This window comes from Heterodontus francisci, chromosome 11 (assembly GCF_036365525.1).
Source record: "Heterodontus francisci isolate sHetFra1 chromosome 11, sHetFra1.hap1, whole genome shotgun sequence".
Taxonomy (NCBI): domain Eukaryota; kingdom Metazoa; phylum Chordata; class Chondrichthyes; order Heterodontiformes; family Heterodontidae; genus Heterodontus; species Heterodontus francisci.
Window position 1 is genome coordinate 27474261 of NC_090381.1, and position 14749 is coordinate 27489009.

Sequence of the window (14749 nt, forward strand, 5' to 3'; positions counted from 1 at the left end):
CAAGTCAGTCTCTGTGGAACTGTATTCCAGAACAAGTCAGTATCTCTGGAACTGTACTCCAGAACAAATCAGTCTCTGTGGAACTGTATCCCAGAACAATTCCATGTCTGTGGAACTGTCCTCCAGAACAAGTCAGTGTCTCTGGAACAGTACTCCAGAGCAAGTCAGTCTCTGTGGAGCTGTATACCAGAGCAAGTCAGTCTTCTGTGGTACTATATACGTGAAAAAGTCAGTCTCTGTGGAACTGTATCCCAGCACAAGTCAGTCTCCGTGGAACTGTATACCAGCACAAGTCTGTCTCTGTGGAACTGTACTCCAGAACAAGTGAGTCTCTGTGGAACTGTATCCCAGCACAAGTCTGTCTCTGTGGAACTGTACTCCAGAACAAGTGAGTCTCTGTGGAACTGTATCCCAAACAAGTCAATCTCAGTGGAATTGTACTACAGAACAAGTCAGTCTCTGTGGAACTGTATACCAGAACAAGTCAGTCTCTGTGGAACTGTATCCCAGCACAAGTCAGTCTCCGTGGAACTGTATCCCAGCACAAGTCTGTCTCTGTGGAACTGTACTCCAGAACAAGTGAGTCTCTGTGGAACTGTACTCCAGTACAAGTAAGTGTCTGTGGAAATGTATCCCGGCACATGTCTGTCTCTGTGGAATTGTACTCCAGAACAAGTCATTCTCTGTGGAACTGTACTCCAGAACAAGTCAGTCTCTGTGGAACTGTATTCCAGAACAAGTCAGTATCTCTGGAACTGTACTCCAGAACAAATCAGTCTCTGTGGAACTGTATCCCAGAACAATTCCGTGTCTGTGGAACTGTCCTCCAGAACAAGTCAGTGTCTCTGGAACAGTACTCCAGAACAAGTCAGTCTCTGTGGAGCTGTATACCAGAGCAAGTCAGTCTCTGTGGTACTATATACGTGAAAAAGTCAGTCTCTGTGGAACTGTATCCCAGCACAAGTCAGTCTCCGTGGAACTGTATCCCAGCACAAGTTTGTCTCTGTGGAACTGTACTCCAGAACAAGTGAGTCTCTGTGGAACTGTATCCCAGCACAAGTCTGTCTCTGTGGAACTGTACTCCAGAACAAGTGAGTCTCTGTGGAACTGTATCCCAAACAAGTCAATCTCAGTGGAATTGTACTACAGAACAAGTCAGTCTCTGTGGAACTGTATATCAGAACAAGTCAGTGTCTGTGGAACTGTACTCCAGTACAAGTCAGTGTCTGTGGAAATGTATCCCGGCACATGTCTGTCTCTGTGGAATTGTACTCCAGAACAAGTCAGGCTCTGTGGAACTGTATTCCAGAACAAGTCAGTATCTCTGGAACTGAACTCCAGAACAAATCAGTCTCTGTGGAACTGTATTCCAGAACAAGTGAGTCTCTGTCAAACTGTAAGCCAGAACAAGTCAGTCTCTGTGAAACTGTACTCCTGAACAAAACAGTCTCCGTGGAACTGTATCCCAGAACAAGTTAGTCTTTGTGGAACTGTACTCCAGAGAAAGTCAGTCTCCGTTGAACTGTATCCCAGAACAAGTCAGTCTCTATGGAACTGGACTCCAGAACAAATCAGTCTCCGTTGAACTGTATCACAGAACAAGTCAGTCTCTGTGGAACTGTACCCCAGCACAAGTCAGTCTCTATGGAACTGGACTCCACAACAAATCAGTCTCCGTTGAACTGTATCACAGAACAAGTCAGTCTCTGTGGAACTGTACTGCAGAACAAGTCAGTCTCTGTGGAACTGTACTCCAGAACAAATCAGTCTCTGTGGAAAAGTATCCCAGAACAAGTCAGTGTCTCTGGTACAGTACTCCAGAACAAGTCAGTGTCTGTGGAGCTGCATACCAGAGCAAGTCAGTCTCTGTGGTACTATATACCAGAAAAAGTCAGTCTCTGTGGAACTGTATCCCAGCACAAGTCAGTCTCCGTGGAACTGTATCCCAGCACATGTCTGTCACTGTGGAACTGTACTCCAGAACAAGTGAGTCTCTGTGGAACTGTATCCCAAACAAGTCAATCTCAGTGGAATTGTACTACAGAACAAGTCAGTCTCTGTGGAACTGTATACCAGAACAAGTCAGTGTCTGTGGAACTGTACTCCAGTACAAGTAAGTGTCTGTGGAACTGTATCCCAGCACAAGTCTGTCTCTGTGGAATTGTACTCCAGAACAAGTCATTCTCTGTGGAATTGTACTCCAGAACAAGTCAGTCTCTGTGGAACTGTATTCCAGAACAAGTGAGTCTCTGTCAAACTGTATTCCAGAACATGTCAGTCTCTCTGGAACTGTACTCCTGAACAAATCCGTCTCTGTGGAACTGTATTCCAGAACAAGTGAGTCTCTGTCAAACTGTATGCCAGAACAAGTCAGTCTCTGTGGAACTGTACTCCTGAACAAATCAGTCTCCGTGGAACTGTATCCCAGAACAAGTTAGTCTTTGTGGAACTGTACTCCAGAGCAAGTCAGTCTCCGTGGAACTGTACTCCAGAACAAATCAGTCTCTGGAACTGTATTCCAGAACAAATGAGTCTCTGTGAAACTGTATTCCAGAACAAGTCAGTCTATGTGGAACTCTACTCCTGAACAAATCAGTCTCTGTGGAACTGTATCCCAGAACAAGTCAGTCTCCGTGGAACTGTATCCTAGCACAAGTTATTCTTTGTGGAACTGTACTCCAGAGCAAGTCGGTCTCCGTGGAACTATATTCCAGAACAAGTGAGTCTCTGTCAAACTGTACTCCAGAACAAGTCAGTCCCTGTGGAACTGCATCCCAGAACAAGTCCGTCTCTGTGGGACTGTACTCCAGAACAAGCCAGTCCCCGTGGAACTGTATCCCAGAACAAGTCTGTGTCTGTGGAACTGTAGTCCAGAACAAGTCAGTGTCTGTGGAACAGTACTCCAGAACATGTCAGTCTCTGTGGAACTGTACTCCAGAACAAGTCTGTGTCTGTGGAACAGTACTCCAGAACAAGTCAGTCTGTGTGGAACGGTATCCCAGCACAAGTCAGTCTCCGCGGAACTGCATTGAAGAACAAGTGAGTCTCTGTCAAACTGTATTCCAGAACAAGTCTGTCTCTGTGGAACTGTACTCCAGAACAAATCAGTCTCTGGAACTGTATTCCAGAACTAGTCAGTCTCTGTGGAACTATATTCCAGAACAAGTCATGCTCTGTGGAACTGTGCTCCAGAACAAATCAATCTCTGTGGAACTGTATCCCAGCACAAGTCAGTCTCCGTGGAACTGTATCCCAGAACAAGTCAGTCTCTGAGGAATTGTACTCCAGAACAAGTCAGTCTCCATGGAACTGTATCACAGCACACGTATGTCTCTGTGGAACTGTACTCCTGAACAAGTCAATCTCTGTGGAACTGTATCCCAGAACAAGTCAGTCTCTGTCAAACTATATTCCAGAACAAGTCATTCTCTGTGGAACTGTGCTCCAGAACAAATCAGTCTCTGTAGAACTGTATCCCAGAACAAGTCAGTCTCTGTGGAATTGTACTCCAGAACAAGTCATTCTCTGTGGAACTGGACTGCAGAACAAGTCAGTCTCTTTGGAACTGTACTCCAGAACAAGTCAGTCTCTGTGGAACTGTACTCCAGAACAAATCAGTCTCTGTGGAACTGTATCCCAGAACAAGTCTGTGTCTGTGGAACTGTACACCAGAACAAGTCAGTGTCTCTGGAACAGTACTCCAGAACAAGTCACTCTCCGTGGAGCTGCATACCAGAGCAAGTCAGTCTCTGTGGGACTTTATACCAGCACAAGTCTGTCTCTGTGGAACTATACTCCAGAACAAGTGAGTCTCTGTGGAACTGTATCCCAAACAAGTCAATCTCAGTGGAATTGTACTACAGAACAAGTCAGTCTCTGTGGAACTGTATACCAGAACAAGTCAGTCTCTGTGGACCTGTATTCCAGAACAAGTCAGTCTCTGTGGAACTGTACTCAAGAACAAATCAGTCTCTGTGGAACTGTACTGCAGAACAAGTCAGTCTCTTTGGAAATGTACTCCAGAACAAATCAGTCTCTGTGGAACTGTATCCCAGCACAAGTCAGCCTCTATGGAACTGGACTCCAGAACAAGTCAGTCTCTGTGGAACTGTACTGCAGAACAAGTCAGTCTCTGTCAAACTGTACTCCAGAACAAATCAGTCTCTGTGGAACTGTATCACAGAACAATTCTGTGTCTGTGGAGCTGTCCTCCAGAACAAGTCAGTGTCTCTGGAACAGTACTCCAGAACAAGTCAGTCTCTGTGGAGCTGTATACCAGAGCAAGTCAGTCTCTGTGGTACTATATACCAGAAAAAGTCAGTCTCTGTGGAACTGTATCCCAGCACAAGTCAGTCTCCGTGGAACTGTATCCCAGCACAAGTCTGTCTCTGTGGAACTGTACTCCAGAACAAGTGAGTCTCTGTGGAACTGTATCCCAGCACAAGTCTGTCTCTGTGGAACTGTACTCCAGAACAAGTGAGTCTCTGTGGAACTGTATCCCAAACAAGTCAATCTCAGTGGAATTGTACTAGAGAACAAGTCAGTCTCTGTGGAACTGTATACCAGAACAAGTCAGTGTCTGTGGAACTGTATTCCATTACAAGTCAGTGTCTGTGGAAATGTATCCCGGCACATGTCTGTCTCTGTGGAATTGTACTCCAGAACAAGTAATTCTCTGTGGAACTGTACTCCAGAACAAGCCAGTCTCTGTGGAACTGTAATCCAGAACAAGTCAGTCTCTATGGAACTGTACTCCAGAACAAATCAGTCTCAGTGGAACTATACTGCAGAACAAGTCTGTCTCTGTGGAACTGTACTCCAGAACAAGTGAGTCTCTGTGGAACTGTATCCCAGCACAAGTCTGTCTCTGTGGAACTGTACTCCAGAACAAGTGAGTCTCTGTGGAACTGTATCCCAAACAAGTCAATCTCAGTGGAATTGTACTACAGAACAAGTCAGTCTCTGTGGAACTGTATACCAGAACAAGTCAGTGTCTGTGGAACTGTATTCCATTACAAGTCAGTGTCTGTGGAAATGTATCCCGGCACATGTCTGTCTCTGTGGAATTGTACTCCAGAACAAGTAATTCTCTGTGGAACTGTACTCCAGAACAAGCCAGTCTCTGTGGAACTGTAATCCAGAACAAGTCAGTCTCTATGGAACTGTACTCCAGAACAAATCAGTCTCAGTGGAACTATACTGCAGAACAAGTCAGTCTCTGTGGAACTGAACTCCAGAACAAATCAGTCTCTGTGGAACTGTATCTCAGCACAAGTCAGTCTCTATGGAACTGTACTCCAGAACAAATCAGTCTCTCTGGAACTGTACTTCAGAACAAGTCAGTATCTGAGGAAATGTACTCCAGAAGAAATCAGTCTCTGTGGAACTGTATTCCAGAACAAGTGACTCTCTGTCAAACTTTATTCCACAACAGGTCAGACTCTGTGGAACTGTACTCCAGAACAAATCAGTCTCTGTGGAACTGTATTCCAGCACAAGTCAGTCTCCGTGGAACTGTATCCCAGCACAAGTCTGTCTCTGTGGAACTGTACTCCAGAACAAATCAGTCTCTGTGGAACTGTATCCCAGCACAAGTCAGTCTCCGTGGAACTGTATCCCAGCACAAGTCTGTCTCTGTGGAACTGTACTCCAGAACAAGTGAGTCTCTGTGGAACTGTATCCCAGCACAAGTCTGTCTCTGTGGAACTGTACTCCAGAACAAGTGAGTCTCTGTGGAACTGTATCCCAAACAAGTCAATCTCAGTGGAATTGTACTACAGAACAAGTCAGTCTCTGTGGAACTGTATACCAGAACAAGTCAGTGTCTGTGGAACTGTATTCCATTACAAGTCAGTGTCTGTGGAAATGTATCCCGGCACATGTCTGTCTCTGTGGAATTGTACTCCAGAACAAGTAATTCTCTGTGGAACTGTACTCCAGAACAAGCCAGTCTCTGTGGAACTGTAATCCAGAACAAGTCAGTCTCTATGGAACTGTACTCCAGAACAAATCAGTCTCAGTGGAACTATACTGCAGAACAAGTCAGTCTCTGTGGAACTGAACTCCAGAACAAATCAGTCTCTGTGGAACTGTATCTCAGCACAAGTCAGTCTCTATGGAACTGTACTCCAGAACAAATCAATCTCTCTGGAACTGTACTTCAGAACAAGTCAGTATCTGAGGAAATGTACTCCAGAAGAAATCAGTCTCTGTGGAACTGTATTCCAGAACAAGTGACTCTCTGTCAAACTTTATTCCACAACAGGTCAGACTCTGTGGAACTGTATCCCAAACAAGTCAATCTCAGTGGAATTGTACTACAGAACAAGTCAGTCTCTGTGGAACTGTATACCAGAACAAGTCAGTGTCTGTGGAACTGTATTCCATTACAAGTCAGTGTCTGTGGAAATGTATCCCGGCACATGTCTGTCTCTGTGGAATTGTACTCCAGAACAAGTAATTCTCTGTGGAACTGTACTCCAGAACAAGCCAGTCTCTGTGGAACTGTAATCCAGAACAAGTCAGTCTCTATGGAACTGTACTCCAGAACAAATCAGTCTCAGTGGAAATATACTGCAGAACAAGTCAGTCTCTGTGGAACTGAACTCCAGAACAAATCAGTCTCTGTGGAACTGTATCTCAGCACAAGTCAGTCTCTATGGAACTGTACTCCAGAACAAATCAGTCTCTCTGGAACTGTACTTCAGAACAAGTCAGTATCTGAGGAAATGTACTCCAGAAGAAATCAGTCTCTGTGGAACTGTATTCCAGAACAAGTGAGTCTCTGTCAAACTTTATTCCACAACAGGTCAGACTCTGTGGAACTGTACTCCAGAACAAATCAGTCTCTGTGGAACTGTATTCCAGCACAAGTCAGTCTCCGTGGAACTGTATCCCAGCACAAGTCTGTCTCTGTGGAACTGTACTCCAGAACAAATCAGTCTCTGTGGAACTGTATCCCAGCACAAGTCAGTGTCTCTGGAACAGTACTCCAGAACAAGTCAGTCTCTGTGGAGCTGTATACCAGAGCAAGTCAGTCTCTGTGGTACTATATACGTGAAAAAGTCAGTCTCTGTGGAACTGTATCCCAGCACACGTCAGTCTCCGTGGAACTGTATCCCAGCACAAGTCTGTCTCTGTGGAACTGTACTCCAGAACAAGTGAGTCTCTGTGGAACTGTATCCCAGCACAAGTCTGTCTCTGTGGAACTGTACTCCAGAACAAGTGAGTCTCTGTGGAACTGTATCCCAAACAAGTCAATCTCAGTGGAATTGTACTACAGAACAAGTCAGACTCTGTGGAACTGTATACCAGAACAAGTCAGTGTCTGTGGAACTGTACTCCATTACAAGTCAGTGTCTGTGGAAATGTATCCCGGCACATGTCTGTCTCTGTGGAATTGTACTCCAGAACAAGTCATTCTCTGTGGAACTGTACTCCAGAACAAGTCAGTATCTCTGGAACTGTACTCCAGAACAAATCAGTCTCTGTGGAACTGTATTCCAGAACAAGTGAGTCTCTGTCAAACTGTAAGCCAGAACAAGTCAGTCTCTGTGGAACTGTACTCCAGAACAAATCAGTCTCTGTGGAACTGTATTCCAGCACAAGTCAGTCTCCGTGGAACTGTATCCCAGCACAAGTCTGTCTCTGTGGAACTGTACTCCAGAACAAGTCAGTCTCTGTGGAACTGTATTCCAGAACAAGTCAGTATCTCTGGAACTGTACTCCAGAACAAATCAGTCTCTGTGGAACTGTATTCCAGAACAAGTGAGTCTCTGTCAAACTGTAAGCCAGAACAAGTCAGTCTCTGTGAAACTGTACTCCTGAACAAAACAGTCTCCGTGGAACTGTATCCCAGAACAAGTTAGTCTTTGTGGAACTGTACTCCAGAGAAAGTCAGTCTCCGTGGAACTGTATCCCAGCACAATTCAGTTTCTGTGGAACTGTATCCCAGAACAAGTCAGTCTCTGTGGAACTGTACCCCAGCACAAGTCAGTCTCTATGGAACTGGACTCCAGAACAAGTCAGTCTCTGTGGAACTGTACTGCAGAACAAGTCAGTCTCTGTGGAACTGTACTCCAGAACAAATCAGTCTCTGTGGAAAAGTATCCCAGAACAAGTCAGTGTCTCTGGTACAGTACTCCAGATCAAGTCAGTGTCTGTGGAGCTGCATACGAGAGCAAGTCAGTCTCTGTGGTACTATATACCAGAAAAAGTCAGTCTCTGTGGAACTGTATCCCAGCACAAGTCAGCCTCTATGGAACTGGACTCCAGAACAAGTCAGTCTCTGTGGAACTGTACTGCAGAACAAGTCAGTCTCTGTCAAACTGTACTCCAGAACAAATCAGTCTCTGTGGAACTGTATCACAGAACAATTCTGTGTCTGTGGAGCTGTCCTCCAGAACAAGTCAGTGTCTCTGGAACAGTACTCCAGAACAAGTCAGTCTCTGTGGAGCTGTATACCAGAGCAAGTCAGTCTCTGTGGTACTATATACCAGAAAAAGTCAGTCTCTGTGGAACTGTATCCCAGCACAAGTCAGTCTCCGTGGAACTGTATCCCAGCACAAGTCTGTCTCTGTGGAACTGTACTCCAGAACAAGTGAGTCTCTGTGGAACTGTATCCCAGCACAAGTCTGTCTCTGTGGAACTGTACTCCAGAACAAGTGAGTCTCTGTGGAACTGTATCCCAAACAAGTCAATCTCAGTGGAATTGTACTACAGAACAAGTCAGTCTCTGTGGAACTGTATACCAGAACAAGTCAGTGTCTGTGGAACTGTATTCCATTACAAGTCAGTGTCTGTGGAAATGTATCCCGGCACATGTCTGTCTCTGTGGAATTGTACTCCAGAACAAGTAATTCTCTGTGGAACTGTACTCCAGAACAAGCCAGTCTCTGTGGAACTGTAATCCAGAACATGTCAGTCTCTATGGAACTGTACTCCAGAACAAATCAGTCTCAGTGGAACTATACTGCAGAACAAGTCAGTCTCTGTGGAACTGAACTCCAGAACAAATCAGTCTCTGTGGAACTGTATCTCAGCACAAGTCAGTCTCTATGGAACTGTACTCCAGAACAAATCAGTCTCTCTGGAACTGTACTTCAGAACAAGTCAGTATCTGAGGAAATGTACTCCAGAAGAAATCAGTCTCTGTGGAACTGTATTCCAGAACAAGTGAGTCTCTGTCAAACTTTATTCCACAACAGGTCAGACTCTGTGGAACTGTACTCCAGAACAAATCAGTCTCTGTGGAACTGCATTCCAGCACAAGTCAGTCTCCGTGGAACTGTATCCCAGCACAAGTCTGTCTCTGTGGAACTGTACTCCAGAACAAATCAGTCTCTGTGGAACTGTATCCCAGCACAAGTCAGTGTCTCTGGAACAGTACTCCAGAACAAGTCAGTCTCTGTGGAGCTGTATACCAGAGCAAGTCAGTCTCTGTGGTACTATATACGTGAAAAAGTCAGTCTCTGTGGAACTGTATCCCAGCACAAGTCAGTCTCCGTGGAACTGTATCCCAGCACAAGTCTGTCTCTGTGGAACTGTACTCCAGAACAAATGAGTCTCTGTGGAACTGTATCCCAGCACAAGTCTGTCTCTGTGGAACTGTACTCCAGAACAAGTGAGTCTCTGTGGAACTGTATCCCAAACAAGTCAATCTCAGTGGAATTGTACTACAGAACAAGTCAGACTCTGTGGAACTGTATACCAGAACAAGTCAGTGTCTGTGGAACTGTACTCCAGTACAAGTCAGTGTCTGTGGAAATGTATCCCGGCACATGTCTGTCTCTGTGGAATTGTACTCCAGAACAAGTCATTCTCTGTGGAACTGTACTCCAGAACAAGTCAGTCTCTGTGGAACTGTATTCCAGAACAAGTCAGTATCTCTGGAACTGTACTCCAGAACAAATCAGTCTCTGTGGAACTGTATTCCAGAACAAGTGAGTCTCTGTCAAACTGTAAGCCAGAACAAGTCAGTCTCTGTGAAACTGTACTCCTGAACAAAACAGTCTCCGTGGAACTGTATCCCAGAACAAGTTAGTCTTTGTGGAACTGTACTCCAGAGAAAGTCAGTCTCCGTGGAACTGTATCCCAGCACAATTCAGTTTCTGTGGAACTGTATCCCAGAACAAGTCAGTCTCTGTGGAACTGTACCCCAGCACAAGTCAGTCTCTATGGAACTGGACTCCAGAACAAATCAGTCTCAGTGGAAATATACTGCAGAACAAGTCAGTCTCTGTGGAACTGAACTCCAGAACAAATCAGTCTCTGTGGAACTGTATCTCAGCACAAGTCAGTCTCTATGGAACTGTACTCCAGAACAAATCAGTCTCTCTGGAACTGTACTTCAGAACAAGTCAGTATCTGAGGAAATGTACTCCAGAAGAAATCAGTCTCTGTGGAACTGTATTCCAGAACAAGTGAGTCTCTGTCAAACTTTATTCCACAACAGGTCAGACTCTGTGGAACTGTACTCCAGAACAAATCAGTCTCTGTGGAACTGTATTCCAGCACAAGTCAGTCTCCGTGGAACTGTATCCCAGCACAAGTCTGTCTCTGTGGAACTGTACTCCAGAACAAATCAGTCTCTGTGGAACTGTATCCCAGCACAAGTCAGTGTCTCTGGAACAGTACTCCAGAACAAGTCAGTCTCTGTGGAGCTGTATACCAGAGCAAGTCAGTCTCTGTGGTACTATATACGTGAAAAAGTCAGTCTCTGTGGAACTGTATCCCAGCACACGTCAGTCTCCGTGGAACTGTATCCCAGCACAATTCTGTCTCTGTGGAACTGTACTCCAGAACAAGTGAGTCTCTGTGGAACTGTATCCCAGCACAAGTCTGTCTCTGTGGAACTGTACTCCAGAACAAGTGAGTCTCTGTGGAACTGTATCCCAAACAAGTCAATCTCAGTGGAATTGTACTACAGAACAAGTCAGACTCTGTGGAACTGTATACCAGAACAAGTCAGTGTCTGTGGAACTGTACTCCATTACAAGTCAGTGTCTGTGGAAATGTATCCCGGCACATGTCTGTCTCTGTGGAATTGTACTCCAGAACAAGTCATTCTCTGTGGAACTGTACTCCAGAACAAGTCAGTCTCTGTGGAACTGTATTCCAGAACAAGTCAGTATCTCTGGAACTGTACTCCAGAACAAATCAGTCTCTGTGGAACTGTATTCCAGAACAAGTGAGTCTCTGTCAAACTGTAAGCCAGAACAAGTCAGTCTCTGTGGAACTGTACTCCAGAACAAATCAGTCTCTGTGGAACTGTATTCCAGCACAAGTCAGTGTCTGTGGAAATGTATCCCAGCACAAGTCTGTCTCTGTGGAACTGTACTCCAGAACAAGTCAGTCTCTGTGGAACTGTATTCCAGAACAAGTCAGTATCTCTGGAACTGTACTCCAGAACAAATCAGTCTCTGTGGAACTGTATTCCAGAACAAGTGAGTCTCTGTCAAACTGTAAGCCAGAACAAGTCAGTCTCTGTGAAACTGTACTCCTGAACAAAACAGTCTCCGTGGAACTGTATCCCAGAACAAGTTAGTCTTTGTGGAACTGTACTCCAGAGAAAGTCAGTCTCCGTGGAACTGTATCCCAGCACAATTCAGTTTCTGTGGAACTGTATCCCAGAAAAAGTCAGTCTCTGTGGAACTGTACCCCAGCACAAGTCAGTCTCTATGGAACTGGACTCCAGAACAAGTCAGTCTCTGTGGAACTGTACTGCAGAACAAGTCAGTCTCTGTGGAACTGTACTCCAGAACAAATCAGTCTCTGTGGAAAAGTATCCCAGAACAAGTCAGTGTCTCTGGTACAGTACTCCAGATCAAGTCAGTGTCTGTGGAGCTGCATACGAGAGCAAGTCAGTCTCTGTGGTACTATATACCAGAAAAAGTCAGTCTCTGTGGAACTGTATCCCAGCACAAGTCAGCCTCTATGGAACTGGACTCCAGAACAAGTCAGTCTCTGTGGAACTGTACTGCAGAACAAGTCAGTCTCTGTCAAACTGTACTCCAGAACAAATCAGTCTCTGTGGAACTGTATCACAGAACAATTCTGTGTCTGTGGAGCTGTCCTCCAGAACAAGTCAGTGTCTCTGGAACAGTACTCCAGAACAAGTCAGTCTCTGTGGAGCTGTATACCAGAGCAAGTCAGTCTCTGTGGTACTATATACCAGAAAAAGTCAGTCTCTGTGGAACTGTATCCCAGCACAAGTCAGTCTCCGTGGAACTGTATCCCAGCACAAGTCTGTCTCTGTGGAACTGTACTCCAGAACAAGTGAGTCTCTGTGGAACTGTATCCCAGCACAAGTCTGTCTCTGTGGAACTGTACTCCAGAACAAGTGAGTCTCTGTGGAACTGTATCCCAAACAAGTCAATCTCAGTGGAATTGTACTACAGAACAAGTCAGTCTCTGTGGAACTGTATACCAGAACAAGTCAGTGTCTGTGGAACTGTATTCCATTACAAGTCAGTGTCTGTGGAAATGTATCCCGGCACATGTCTGTCTCTGTGGAATTGTACTCCAGAACAAGTAATTCTCTGTGGAACTGTACTCCAGAACAAGCCAGTCTCTGTGGAACTGTAATCCAGAACAAGTCAGTCTCTATGGAACTGTACTCCAGAACAAATCAGTCTCAGTGGAACTATACTGCAGAACAAGTCAGTCTCTGTGGAACTGAACTCCAGAACAAATCAGTCTCTGTGGAACTGTATCTCAGCACAAGTCAGTCTCTATGGAACTGTACTCCAGAACAAATCAGTCTCTCTGGAACTGTACTTCAGAACAAGTCAGTATCTGAGGAAATGTACTCCAGAAGAAATCAGTCTCTGTGGAACTGTATTCCAGAACAAGTGAGTCTCTGTCAAACTTTATTCCACAACAGGTCAGACTCTGTGGAACTGTACTCCAGAACAAATCAGTCTCTGTGGAACTGCATTCCAGCACAAGTCAGTCTCCGTGGAACTGTATCCCAGCACAAGTCTGTCTCTGTGGAACTGTACTCCAGAACAAATCAGTCTCTGTGGAACTGTATCCCAGCACAAGTCAGTGTCTCTGGAACAGTACTCCAGAACAAGTCAGTCTCTGTGGAGCTGTATACCAGAGCAAGTCAGTCTCTGTGGTACTATATACGTGAAAAAGTCAGTCTCTGTGGAACTGTATCCCAGCACAAGTCAGTCTCCGTGGAACTGTATCCCAGCACAAGTCTGTCTCTGTGGAACTGTACTCCAGAACAAATGAGTCTCTGTGGAACTGTATCCCAGCACAAGTCTGTCTCTGTGGAACTGTACTCCAGAACAAGTGAGTCTCTGTGGAACTGTATCCCAAACAAGTCAATCTCAGTGGAATTGTACTACAGAACAAGTCAGACTCTGTGGAACTGTATACCAGAACAAGTCAGTGTCTGTGGAACTGTACTCCAGTACAAGTCAGTGTCTGTGGAAATGTATCCCGGCACATGTCTGTCTCTGTGGAATTGTACTCCAGAACAAGTCATTCTCTGTGGAACTGTACTCCAGAACAAGTCAGTCTCTGTGGAACTGTATTCCAGAATAAGTCAGTATCTCTAGAACTGTACTCCAGAACAAATCAGTCTCTGTGGAACTGTATTCCAGAACAAGTGAGTCTCTGTCAAACTGTAAGCCAGAACAAGTCAGTCTCTGTGAAACTGTACTCCTGAACAAAACAGTCTCCGTGGAACTGTATCCCAGAACAAGTTAGTCTTTGTGGAACTGTACTCCAGAGAAAGTCAGTCTCCGTGGAACTGTATCCCAGCACAATTCAGTTTCTGTGGAACTGTATCCCGGAACAAGTCAGTCTCTGTGGAACTGTACCCCAGCACAAGTCAGTCTCTATGGAACTGGACTCCAGAACAAGTCAGTCTCTGTGGAACTGTACTGCAGAACAAGTCAGTCTCTGTGGAACTGTACTCCAGAACAAATCAGTCTCTGTGGAAAAGTATCCCAGAACAAGTCAGTGTCTCTGGTACAGTACTCCAGATCAAGTCAGTGTCTGTGGAGCTGCATACCAGAGCAAGTCAGTCTCTGTGGTACTATATACCAGAAAAAGTCAGTCTCTGTGGAACTGTATCCCAGCACAAGTCAGTCTCCGTGGAACTGTATCCCAGCACATGTCTGTCACTGTGGAACTGTACTCCAGAACAAGTGATTCTCTGTGGAACTGTATCCCAAACAAGTCAATCTCAGTGGAATTGTACTACAGAACAAGTCAGTCTCTGTGGAACTGTATACCAGAACAAGTCAGTGTCTGTGGAACTGTACTCCTGTACAAGTAAGTGTCTGTGGAACTGTATCCCAGCACAAGTCTGTCTCTGTGGAATTGTACTCCAGAACAAGTCATTCTCTGTGGAATTGTACTCCAGAACAAGTGAGTCTCTGTCAAACTGTATTCCAGAACATGTCAGTCTCTCTGGAACTGTACTCCAGAACAAATCCGTCTCTGTGGAACTGTATTCCAGAACAAGTGAGTCTCTGTCAAACTGTATGCCAGAACAAGTCAGTCTCTGTGGAACTGTACTCCTGAACAAATCAGTCTCCGTGGGACTGTATCCCAGAACAAGTTAGTCTTTGTGGAACTGTACTCCAGAGCAAGTCAGTCTCCGTGGAACTGTATTCCAGAACAAATGAGTCTCTGAGGTACTATGTACCAGAAAAAGTAAGTCTCTGTGGAACTGTATCCCAACACAAGTCAGTCTCTATGGAACTGTATCCCAGCACAGGTCAGTCTCTGT

General features: G+C 45.2%; 1 protein-coding gene across 1 annotated transcript in view; it reads left to right on the forward strand.

Moving 5' to 3' along the window:
• Positions 1–14749, forward strand: part of LOC137374827 (interleukin-20 receptor subunit beta-like) — a 194195-nt gene that overhangs the window by 48834 nt on the left and 130612 nt on the right.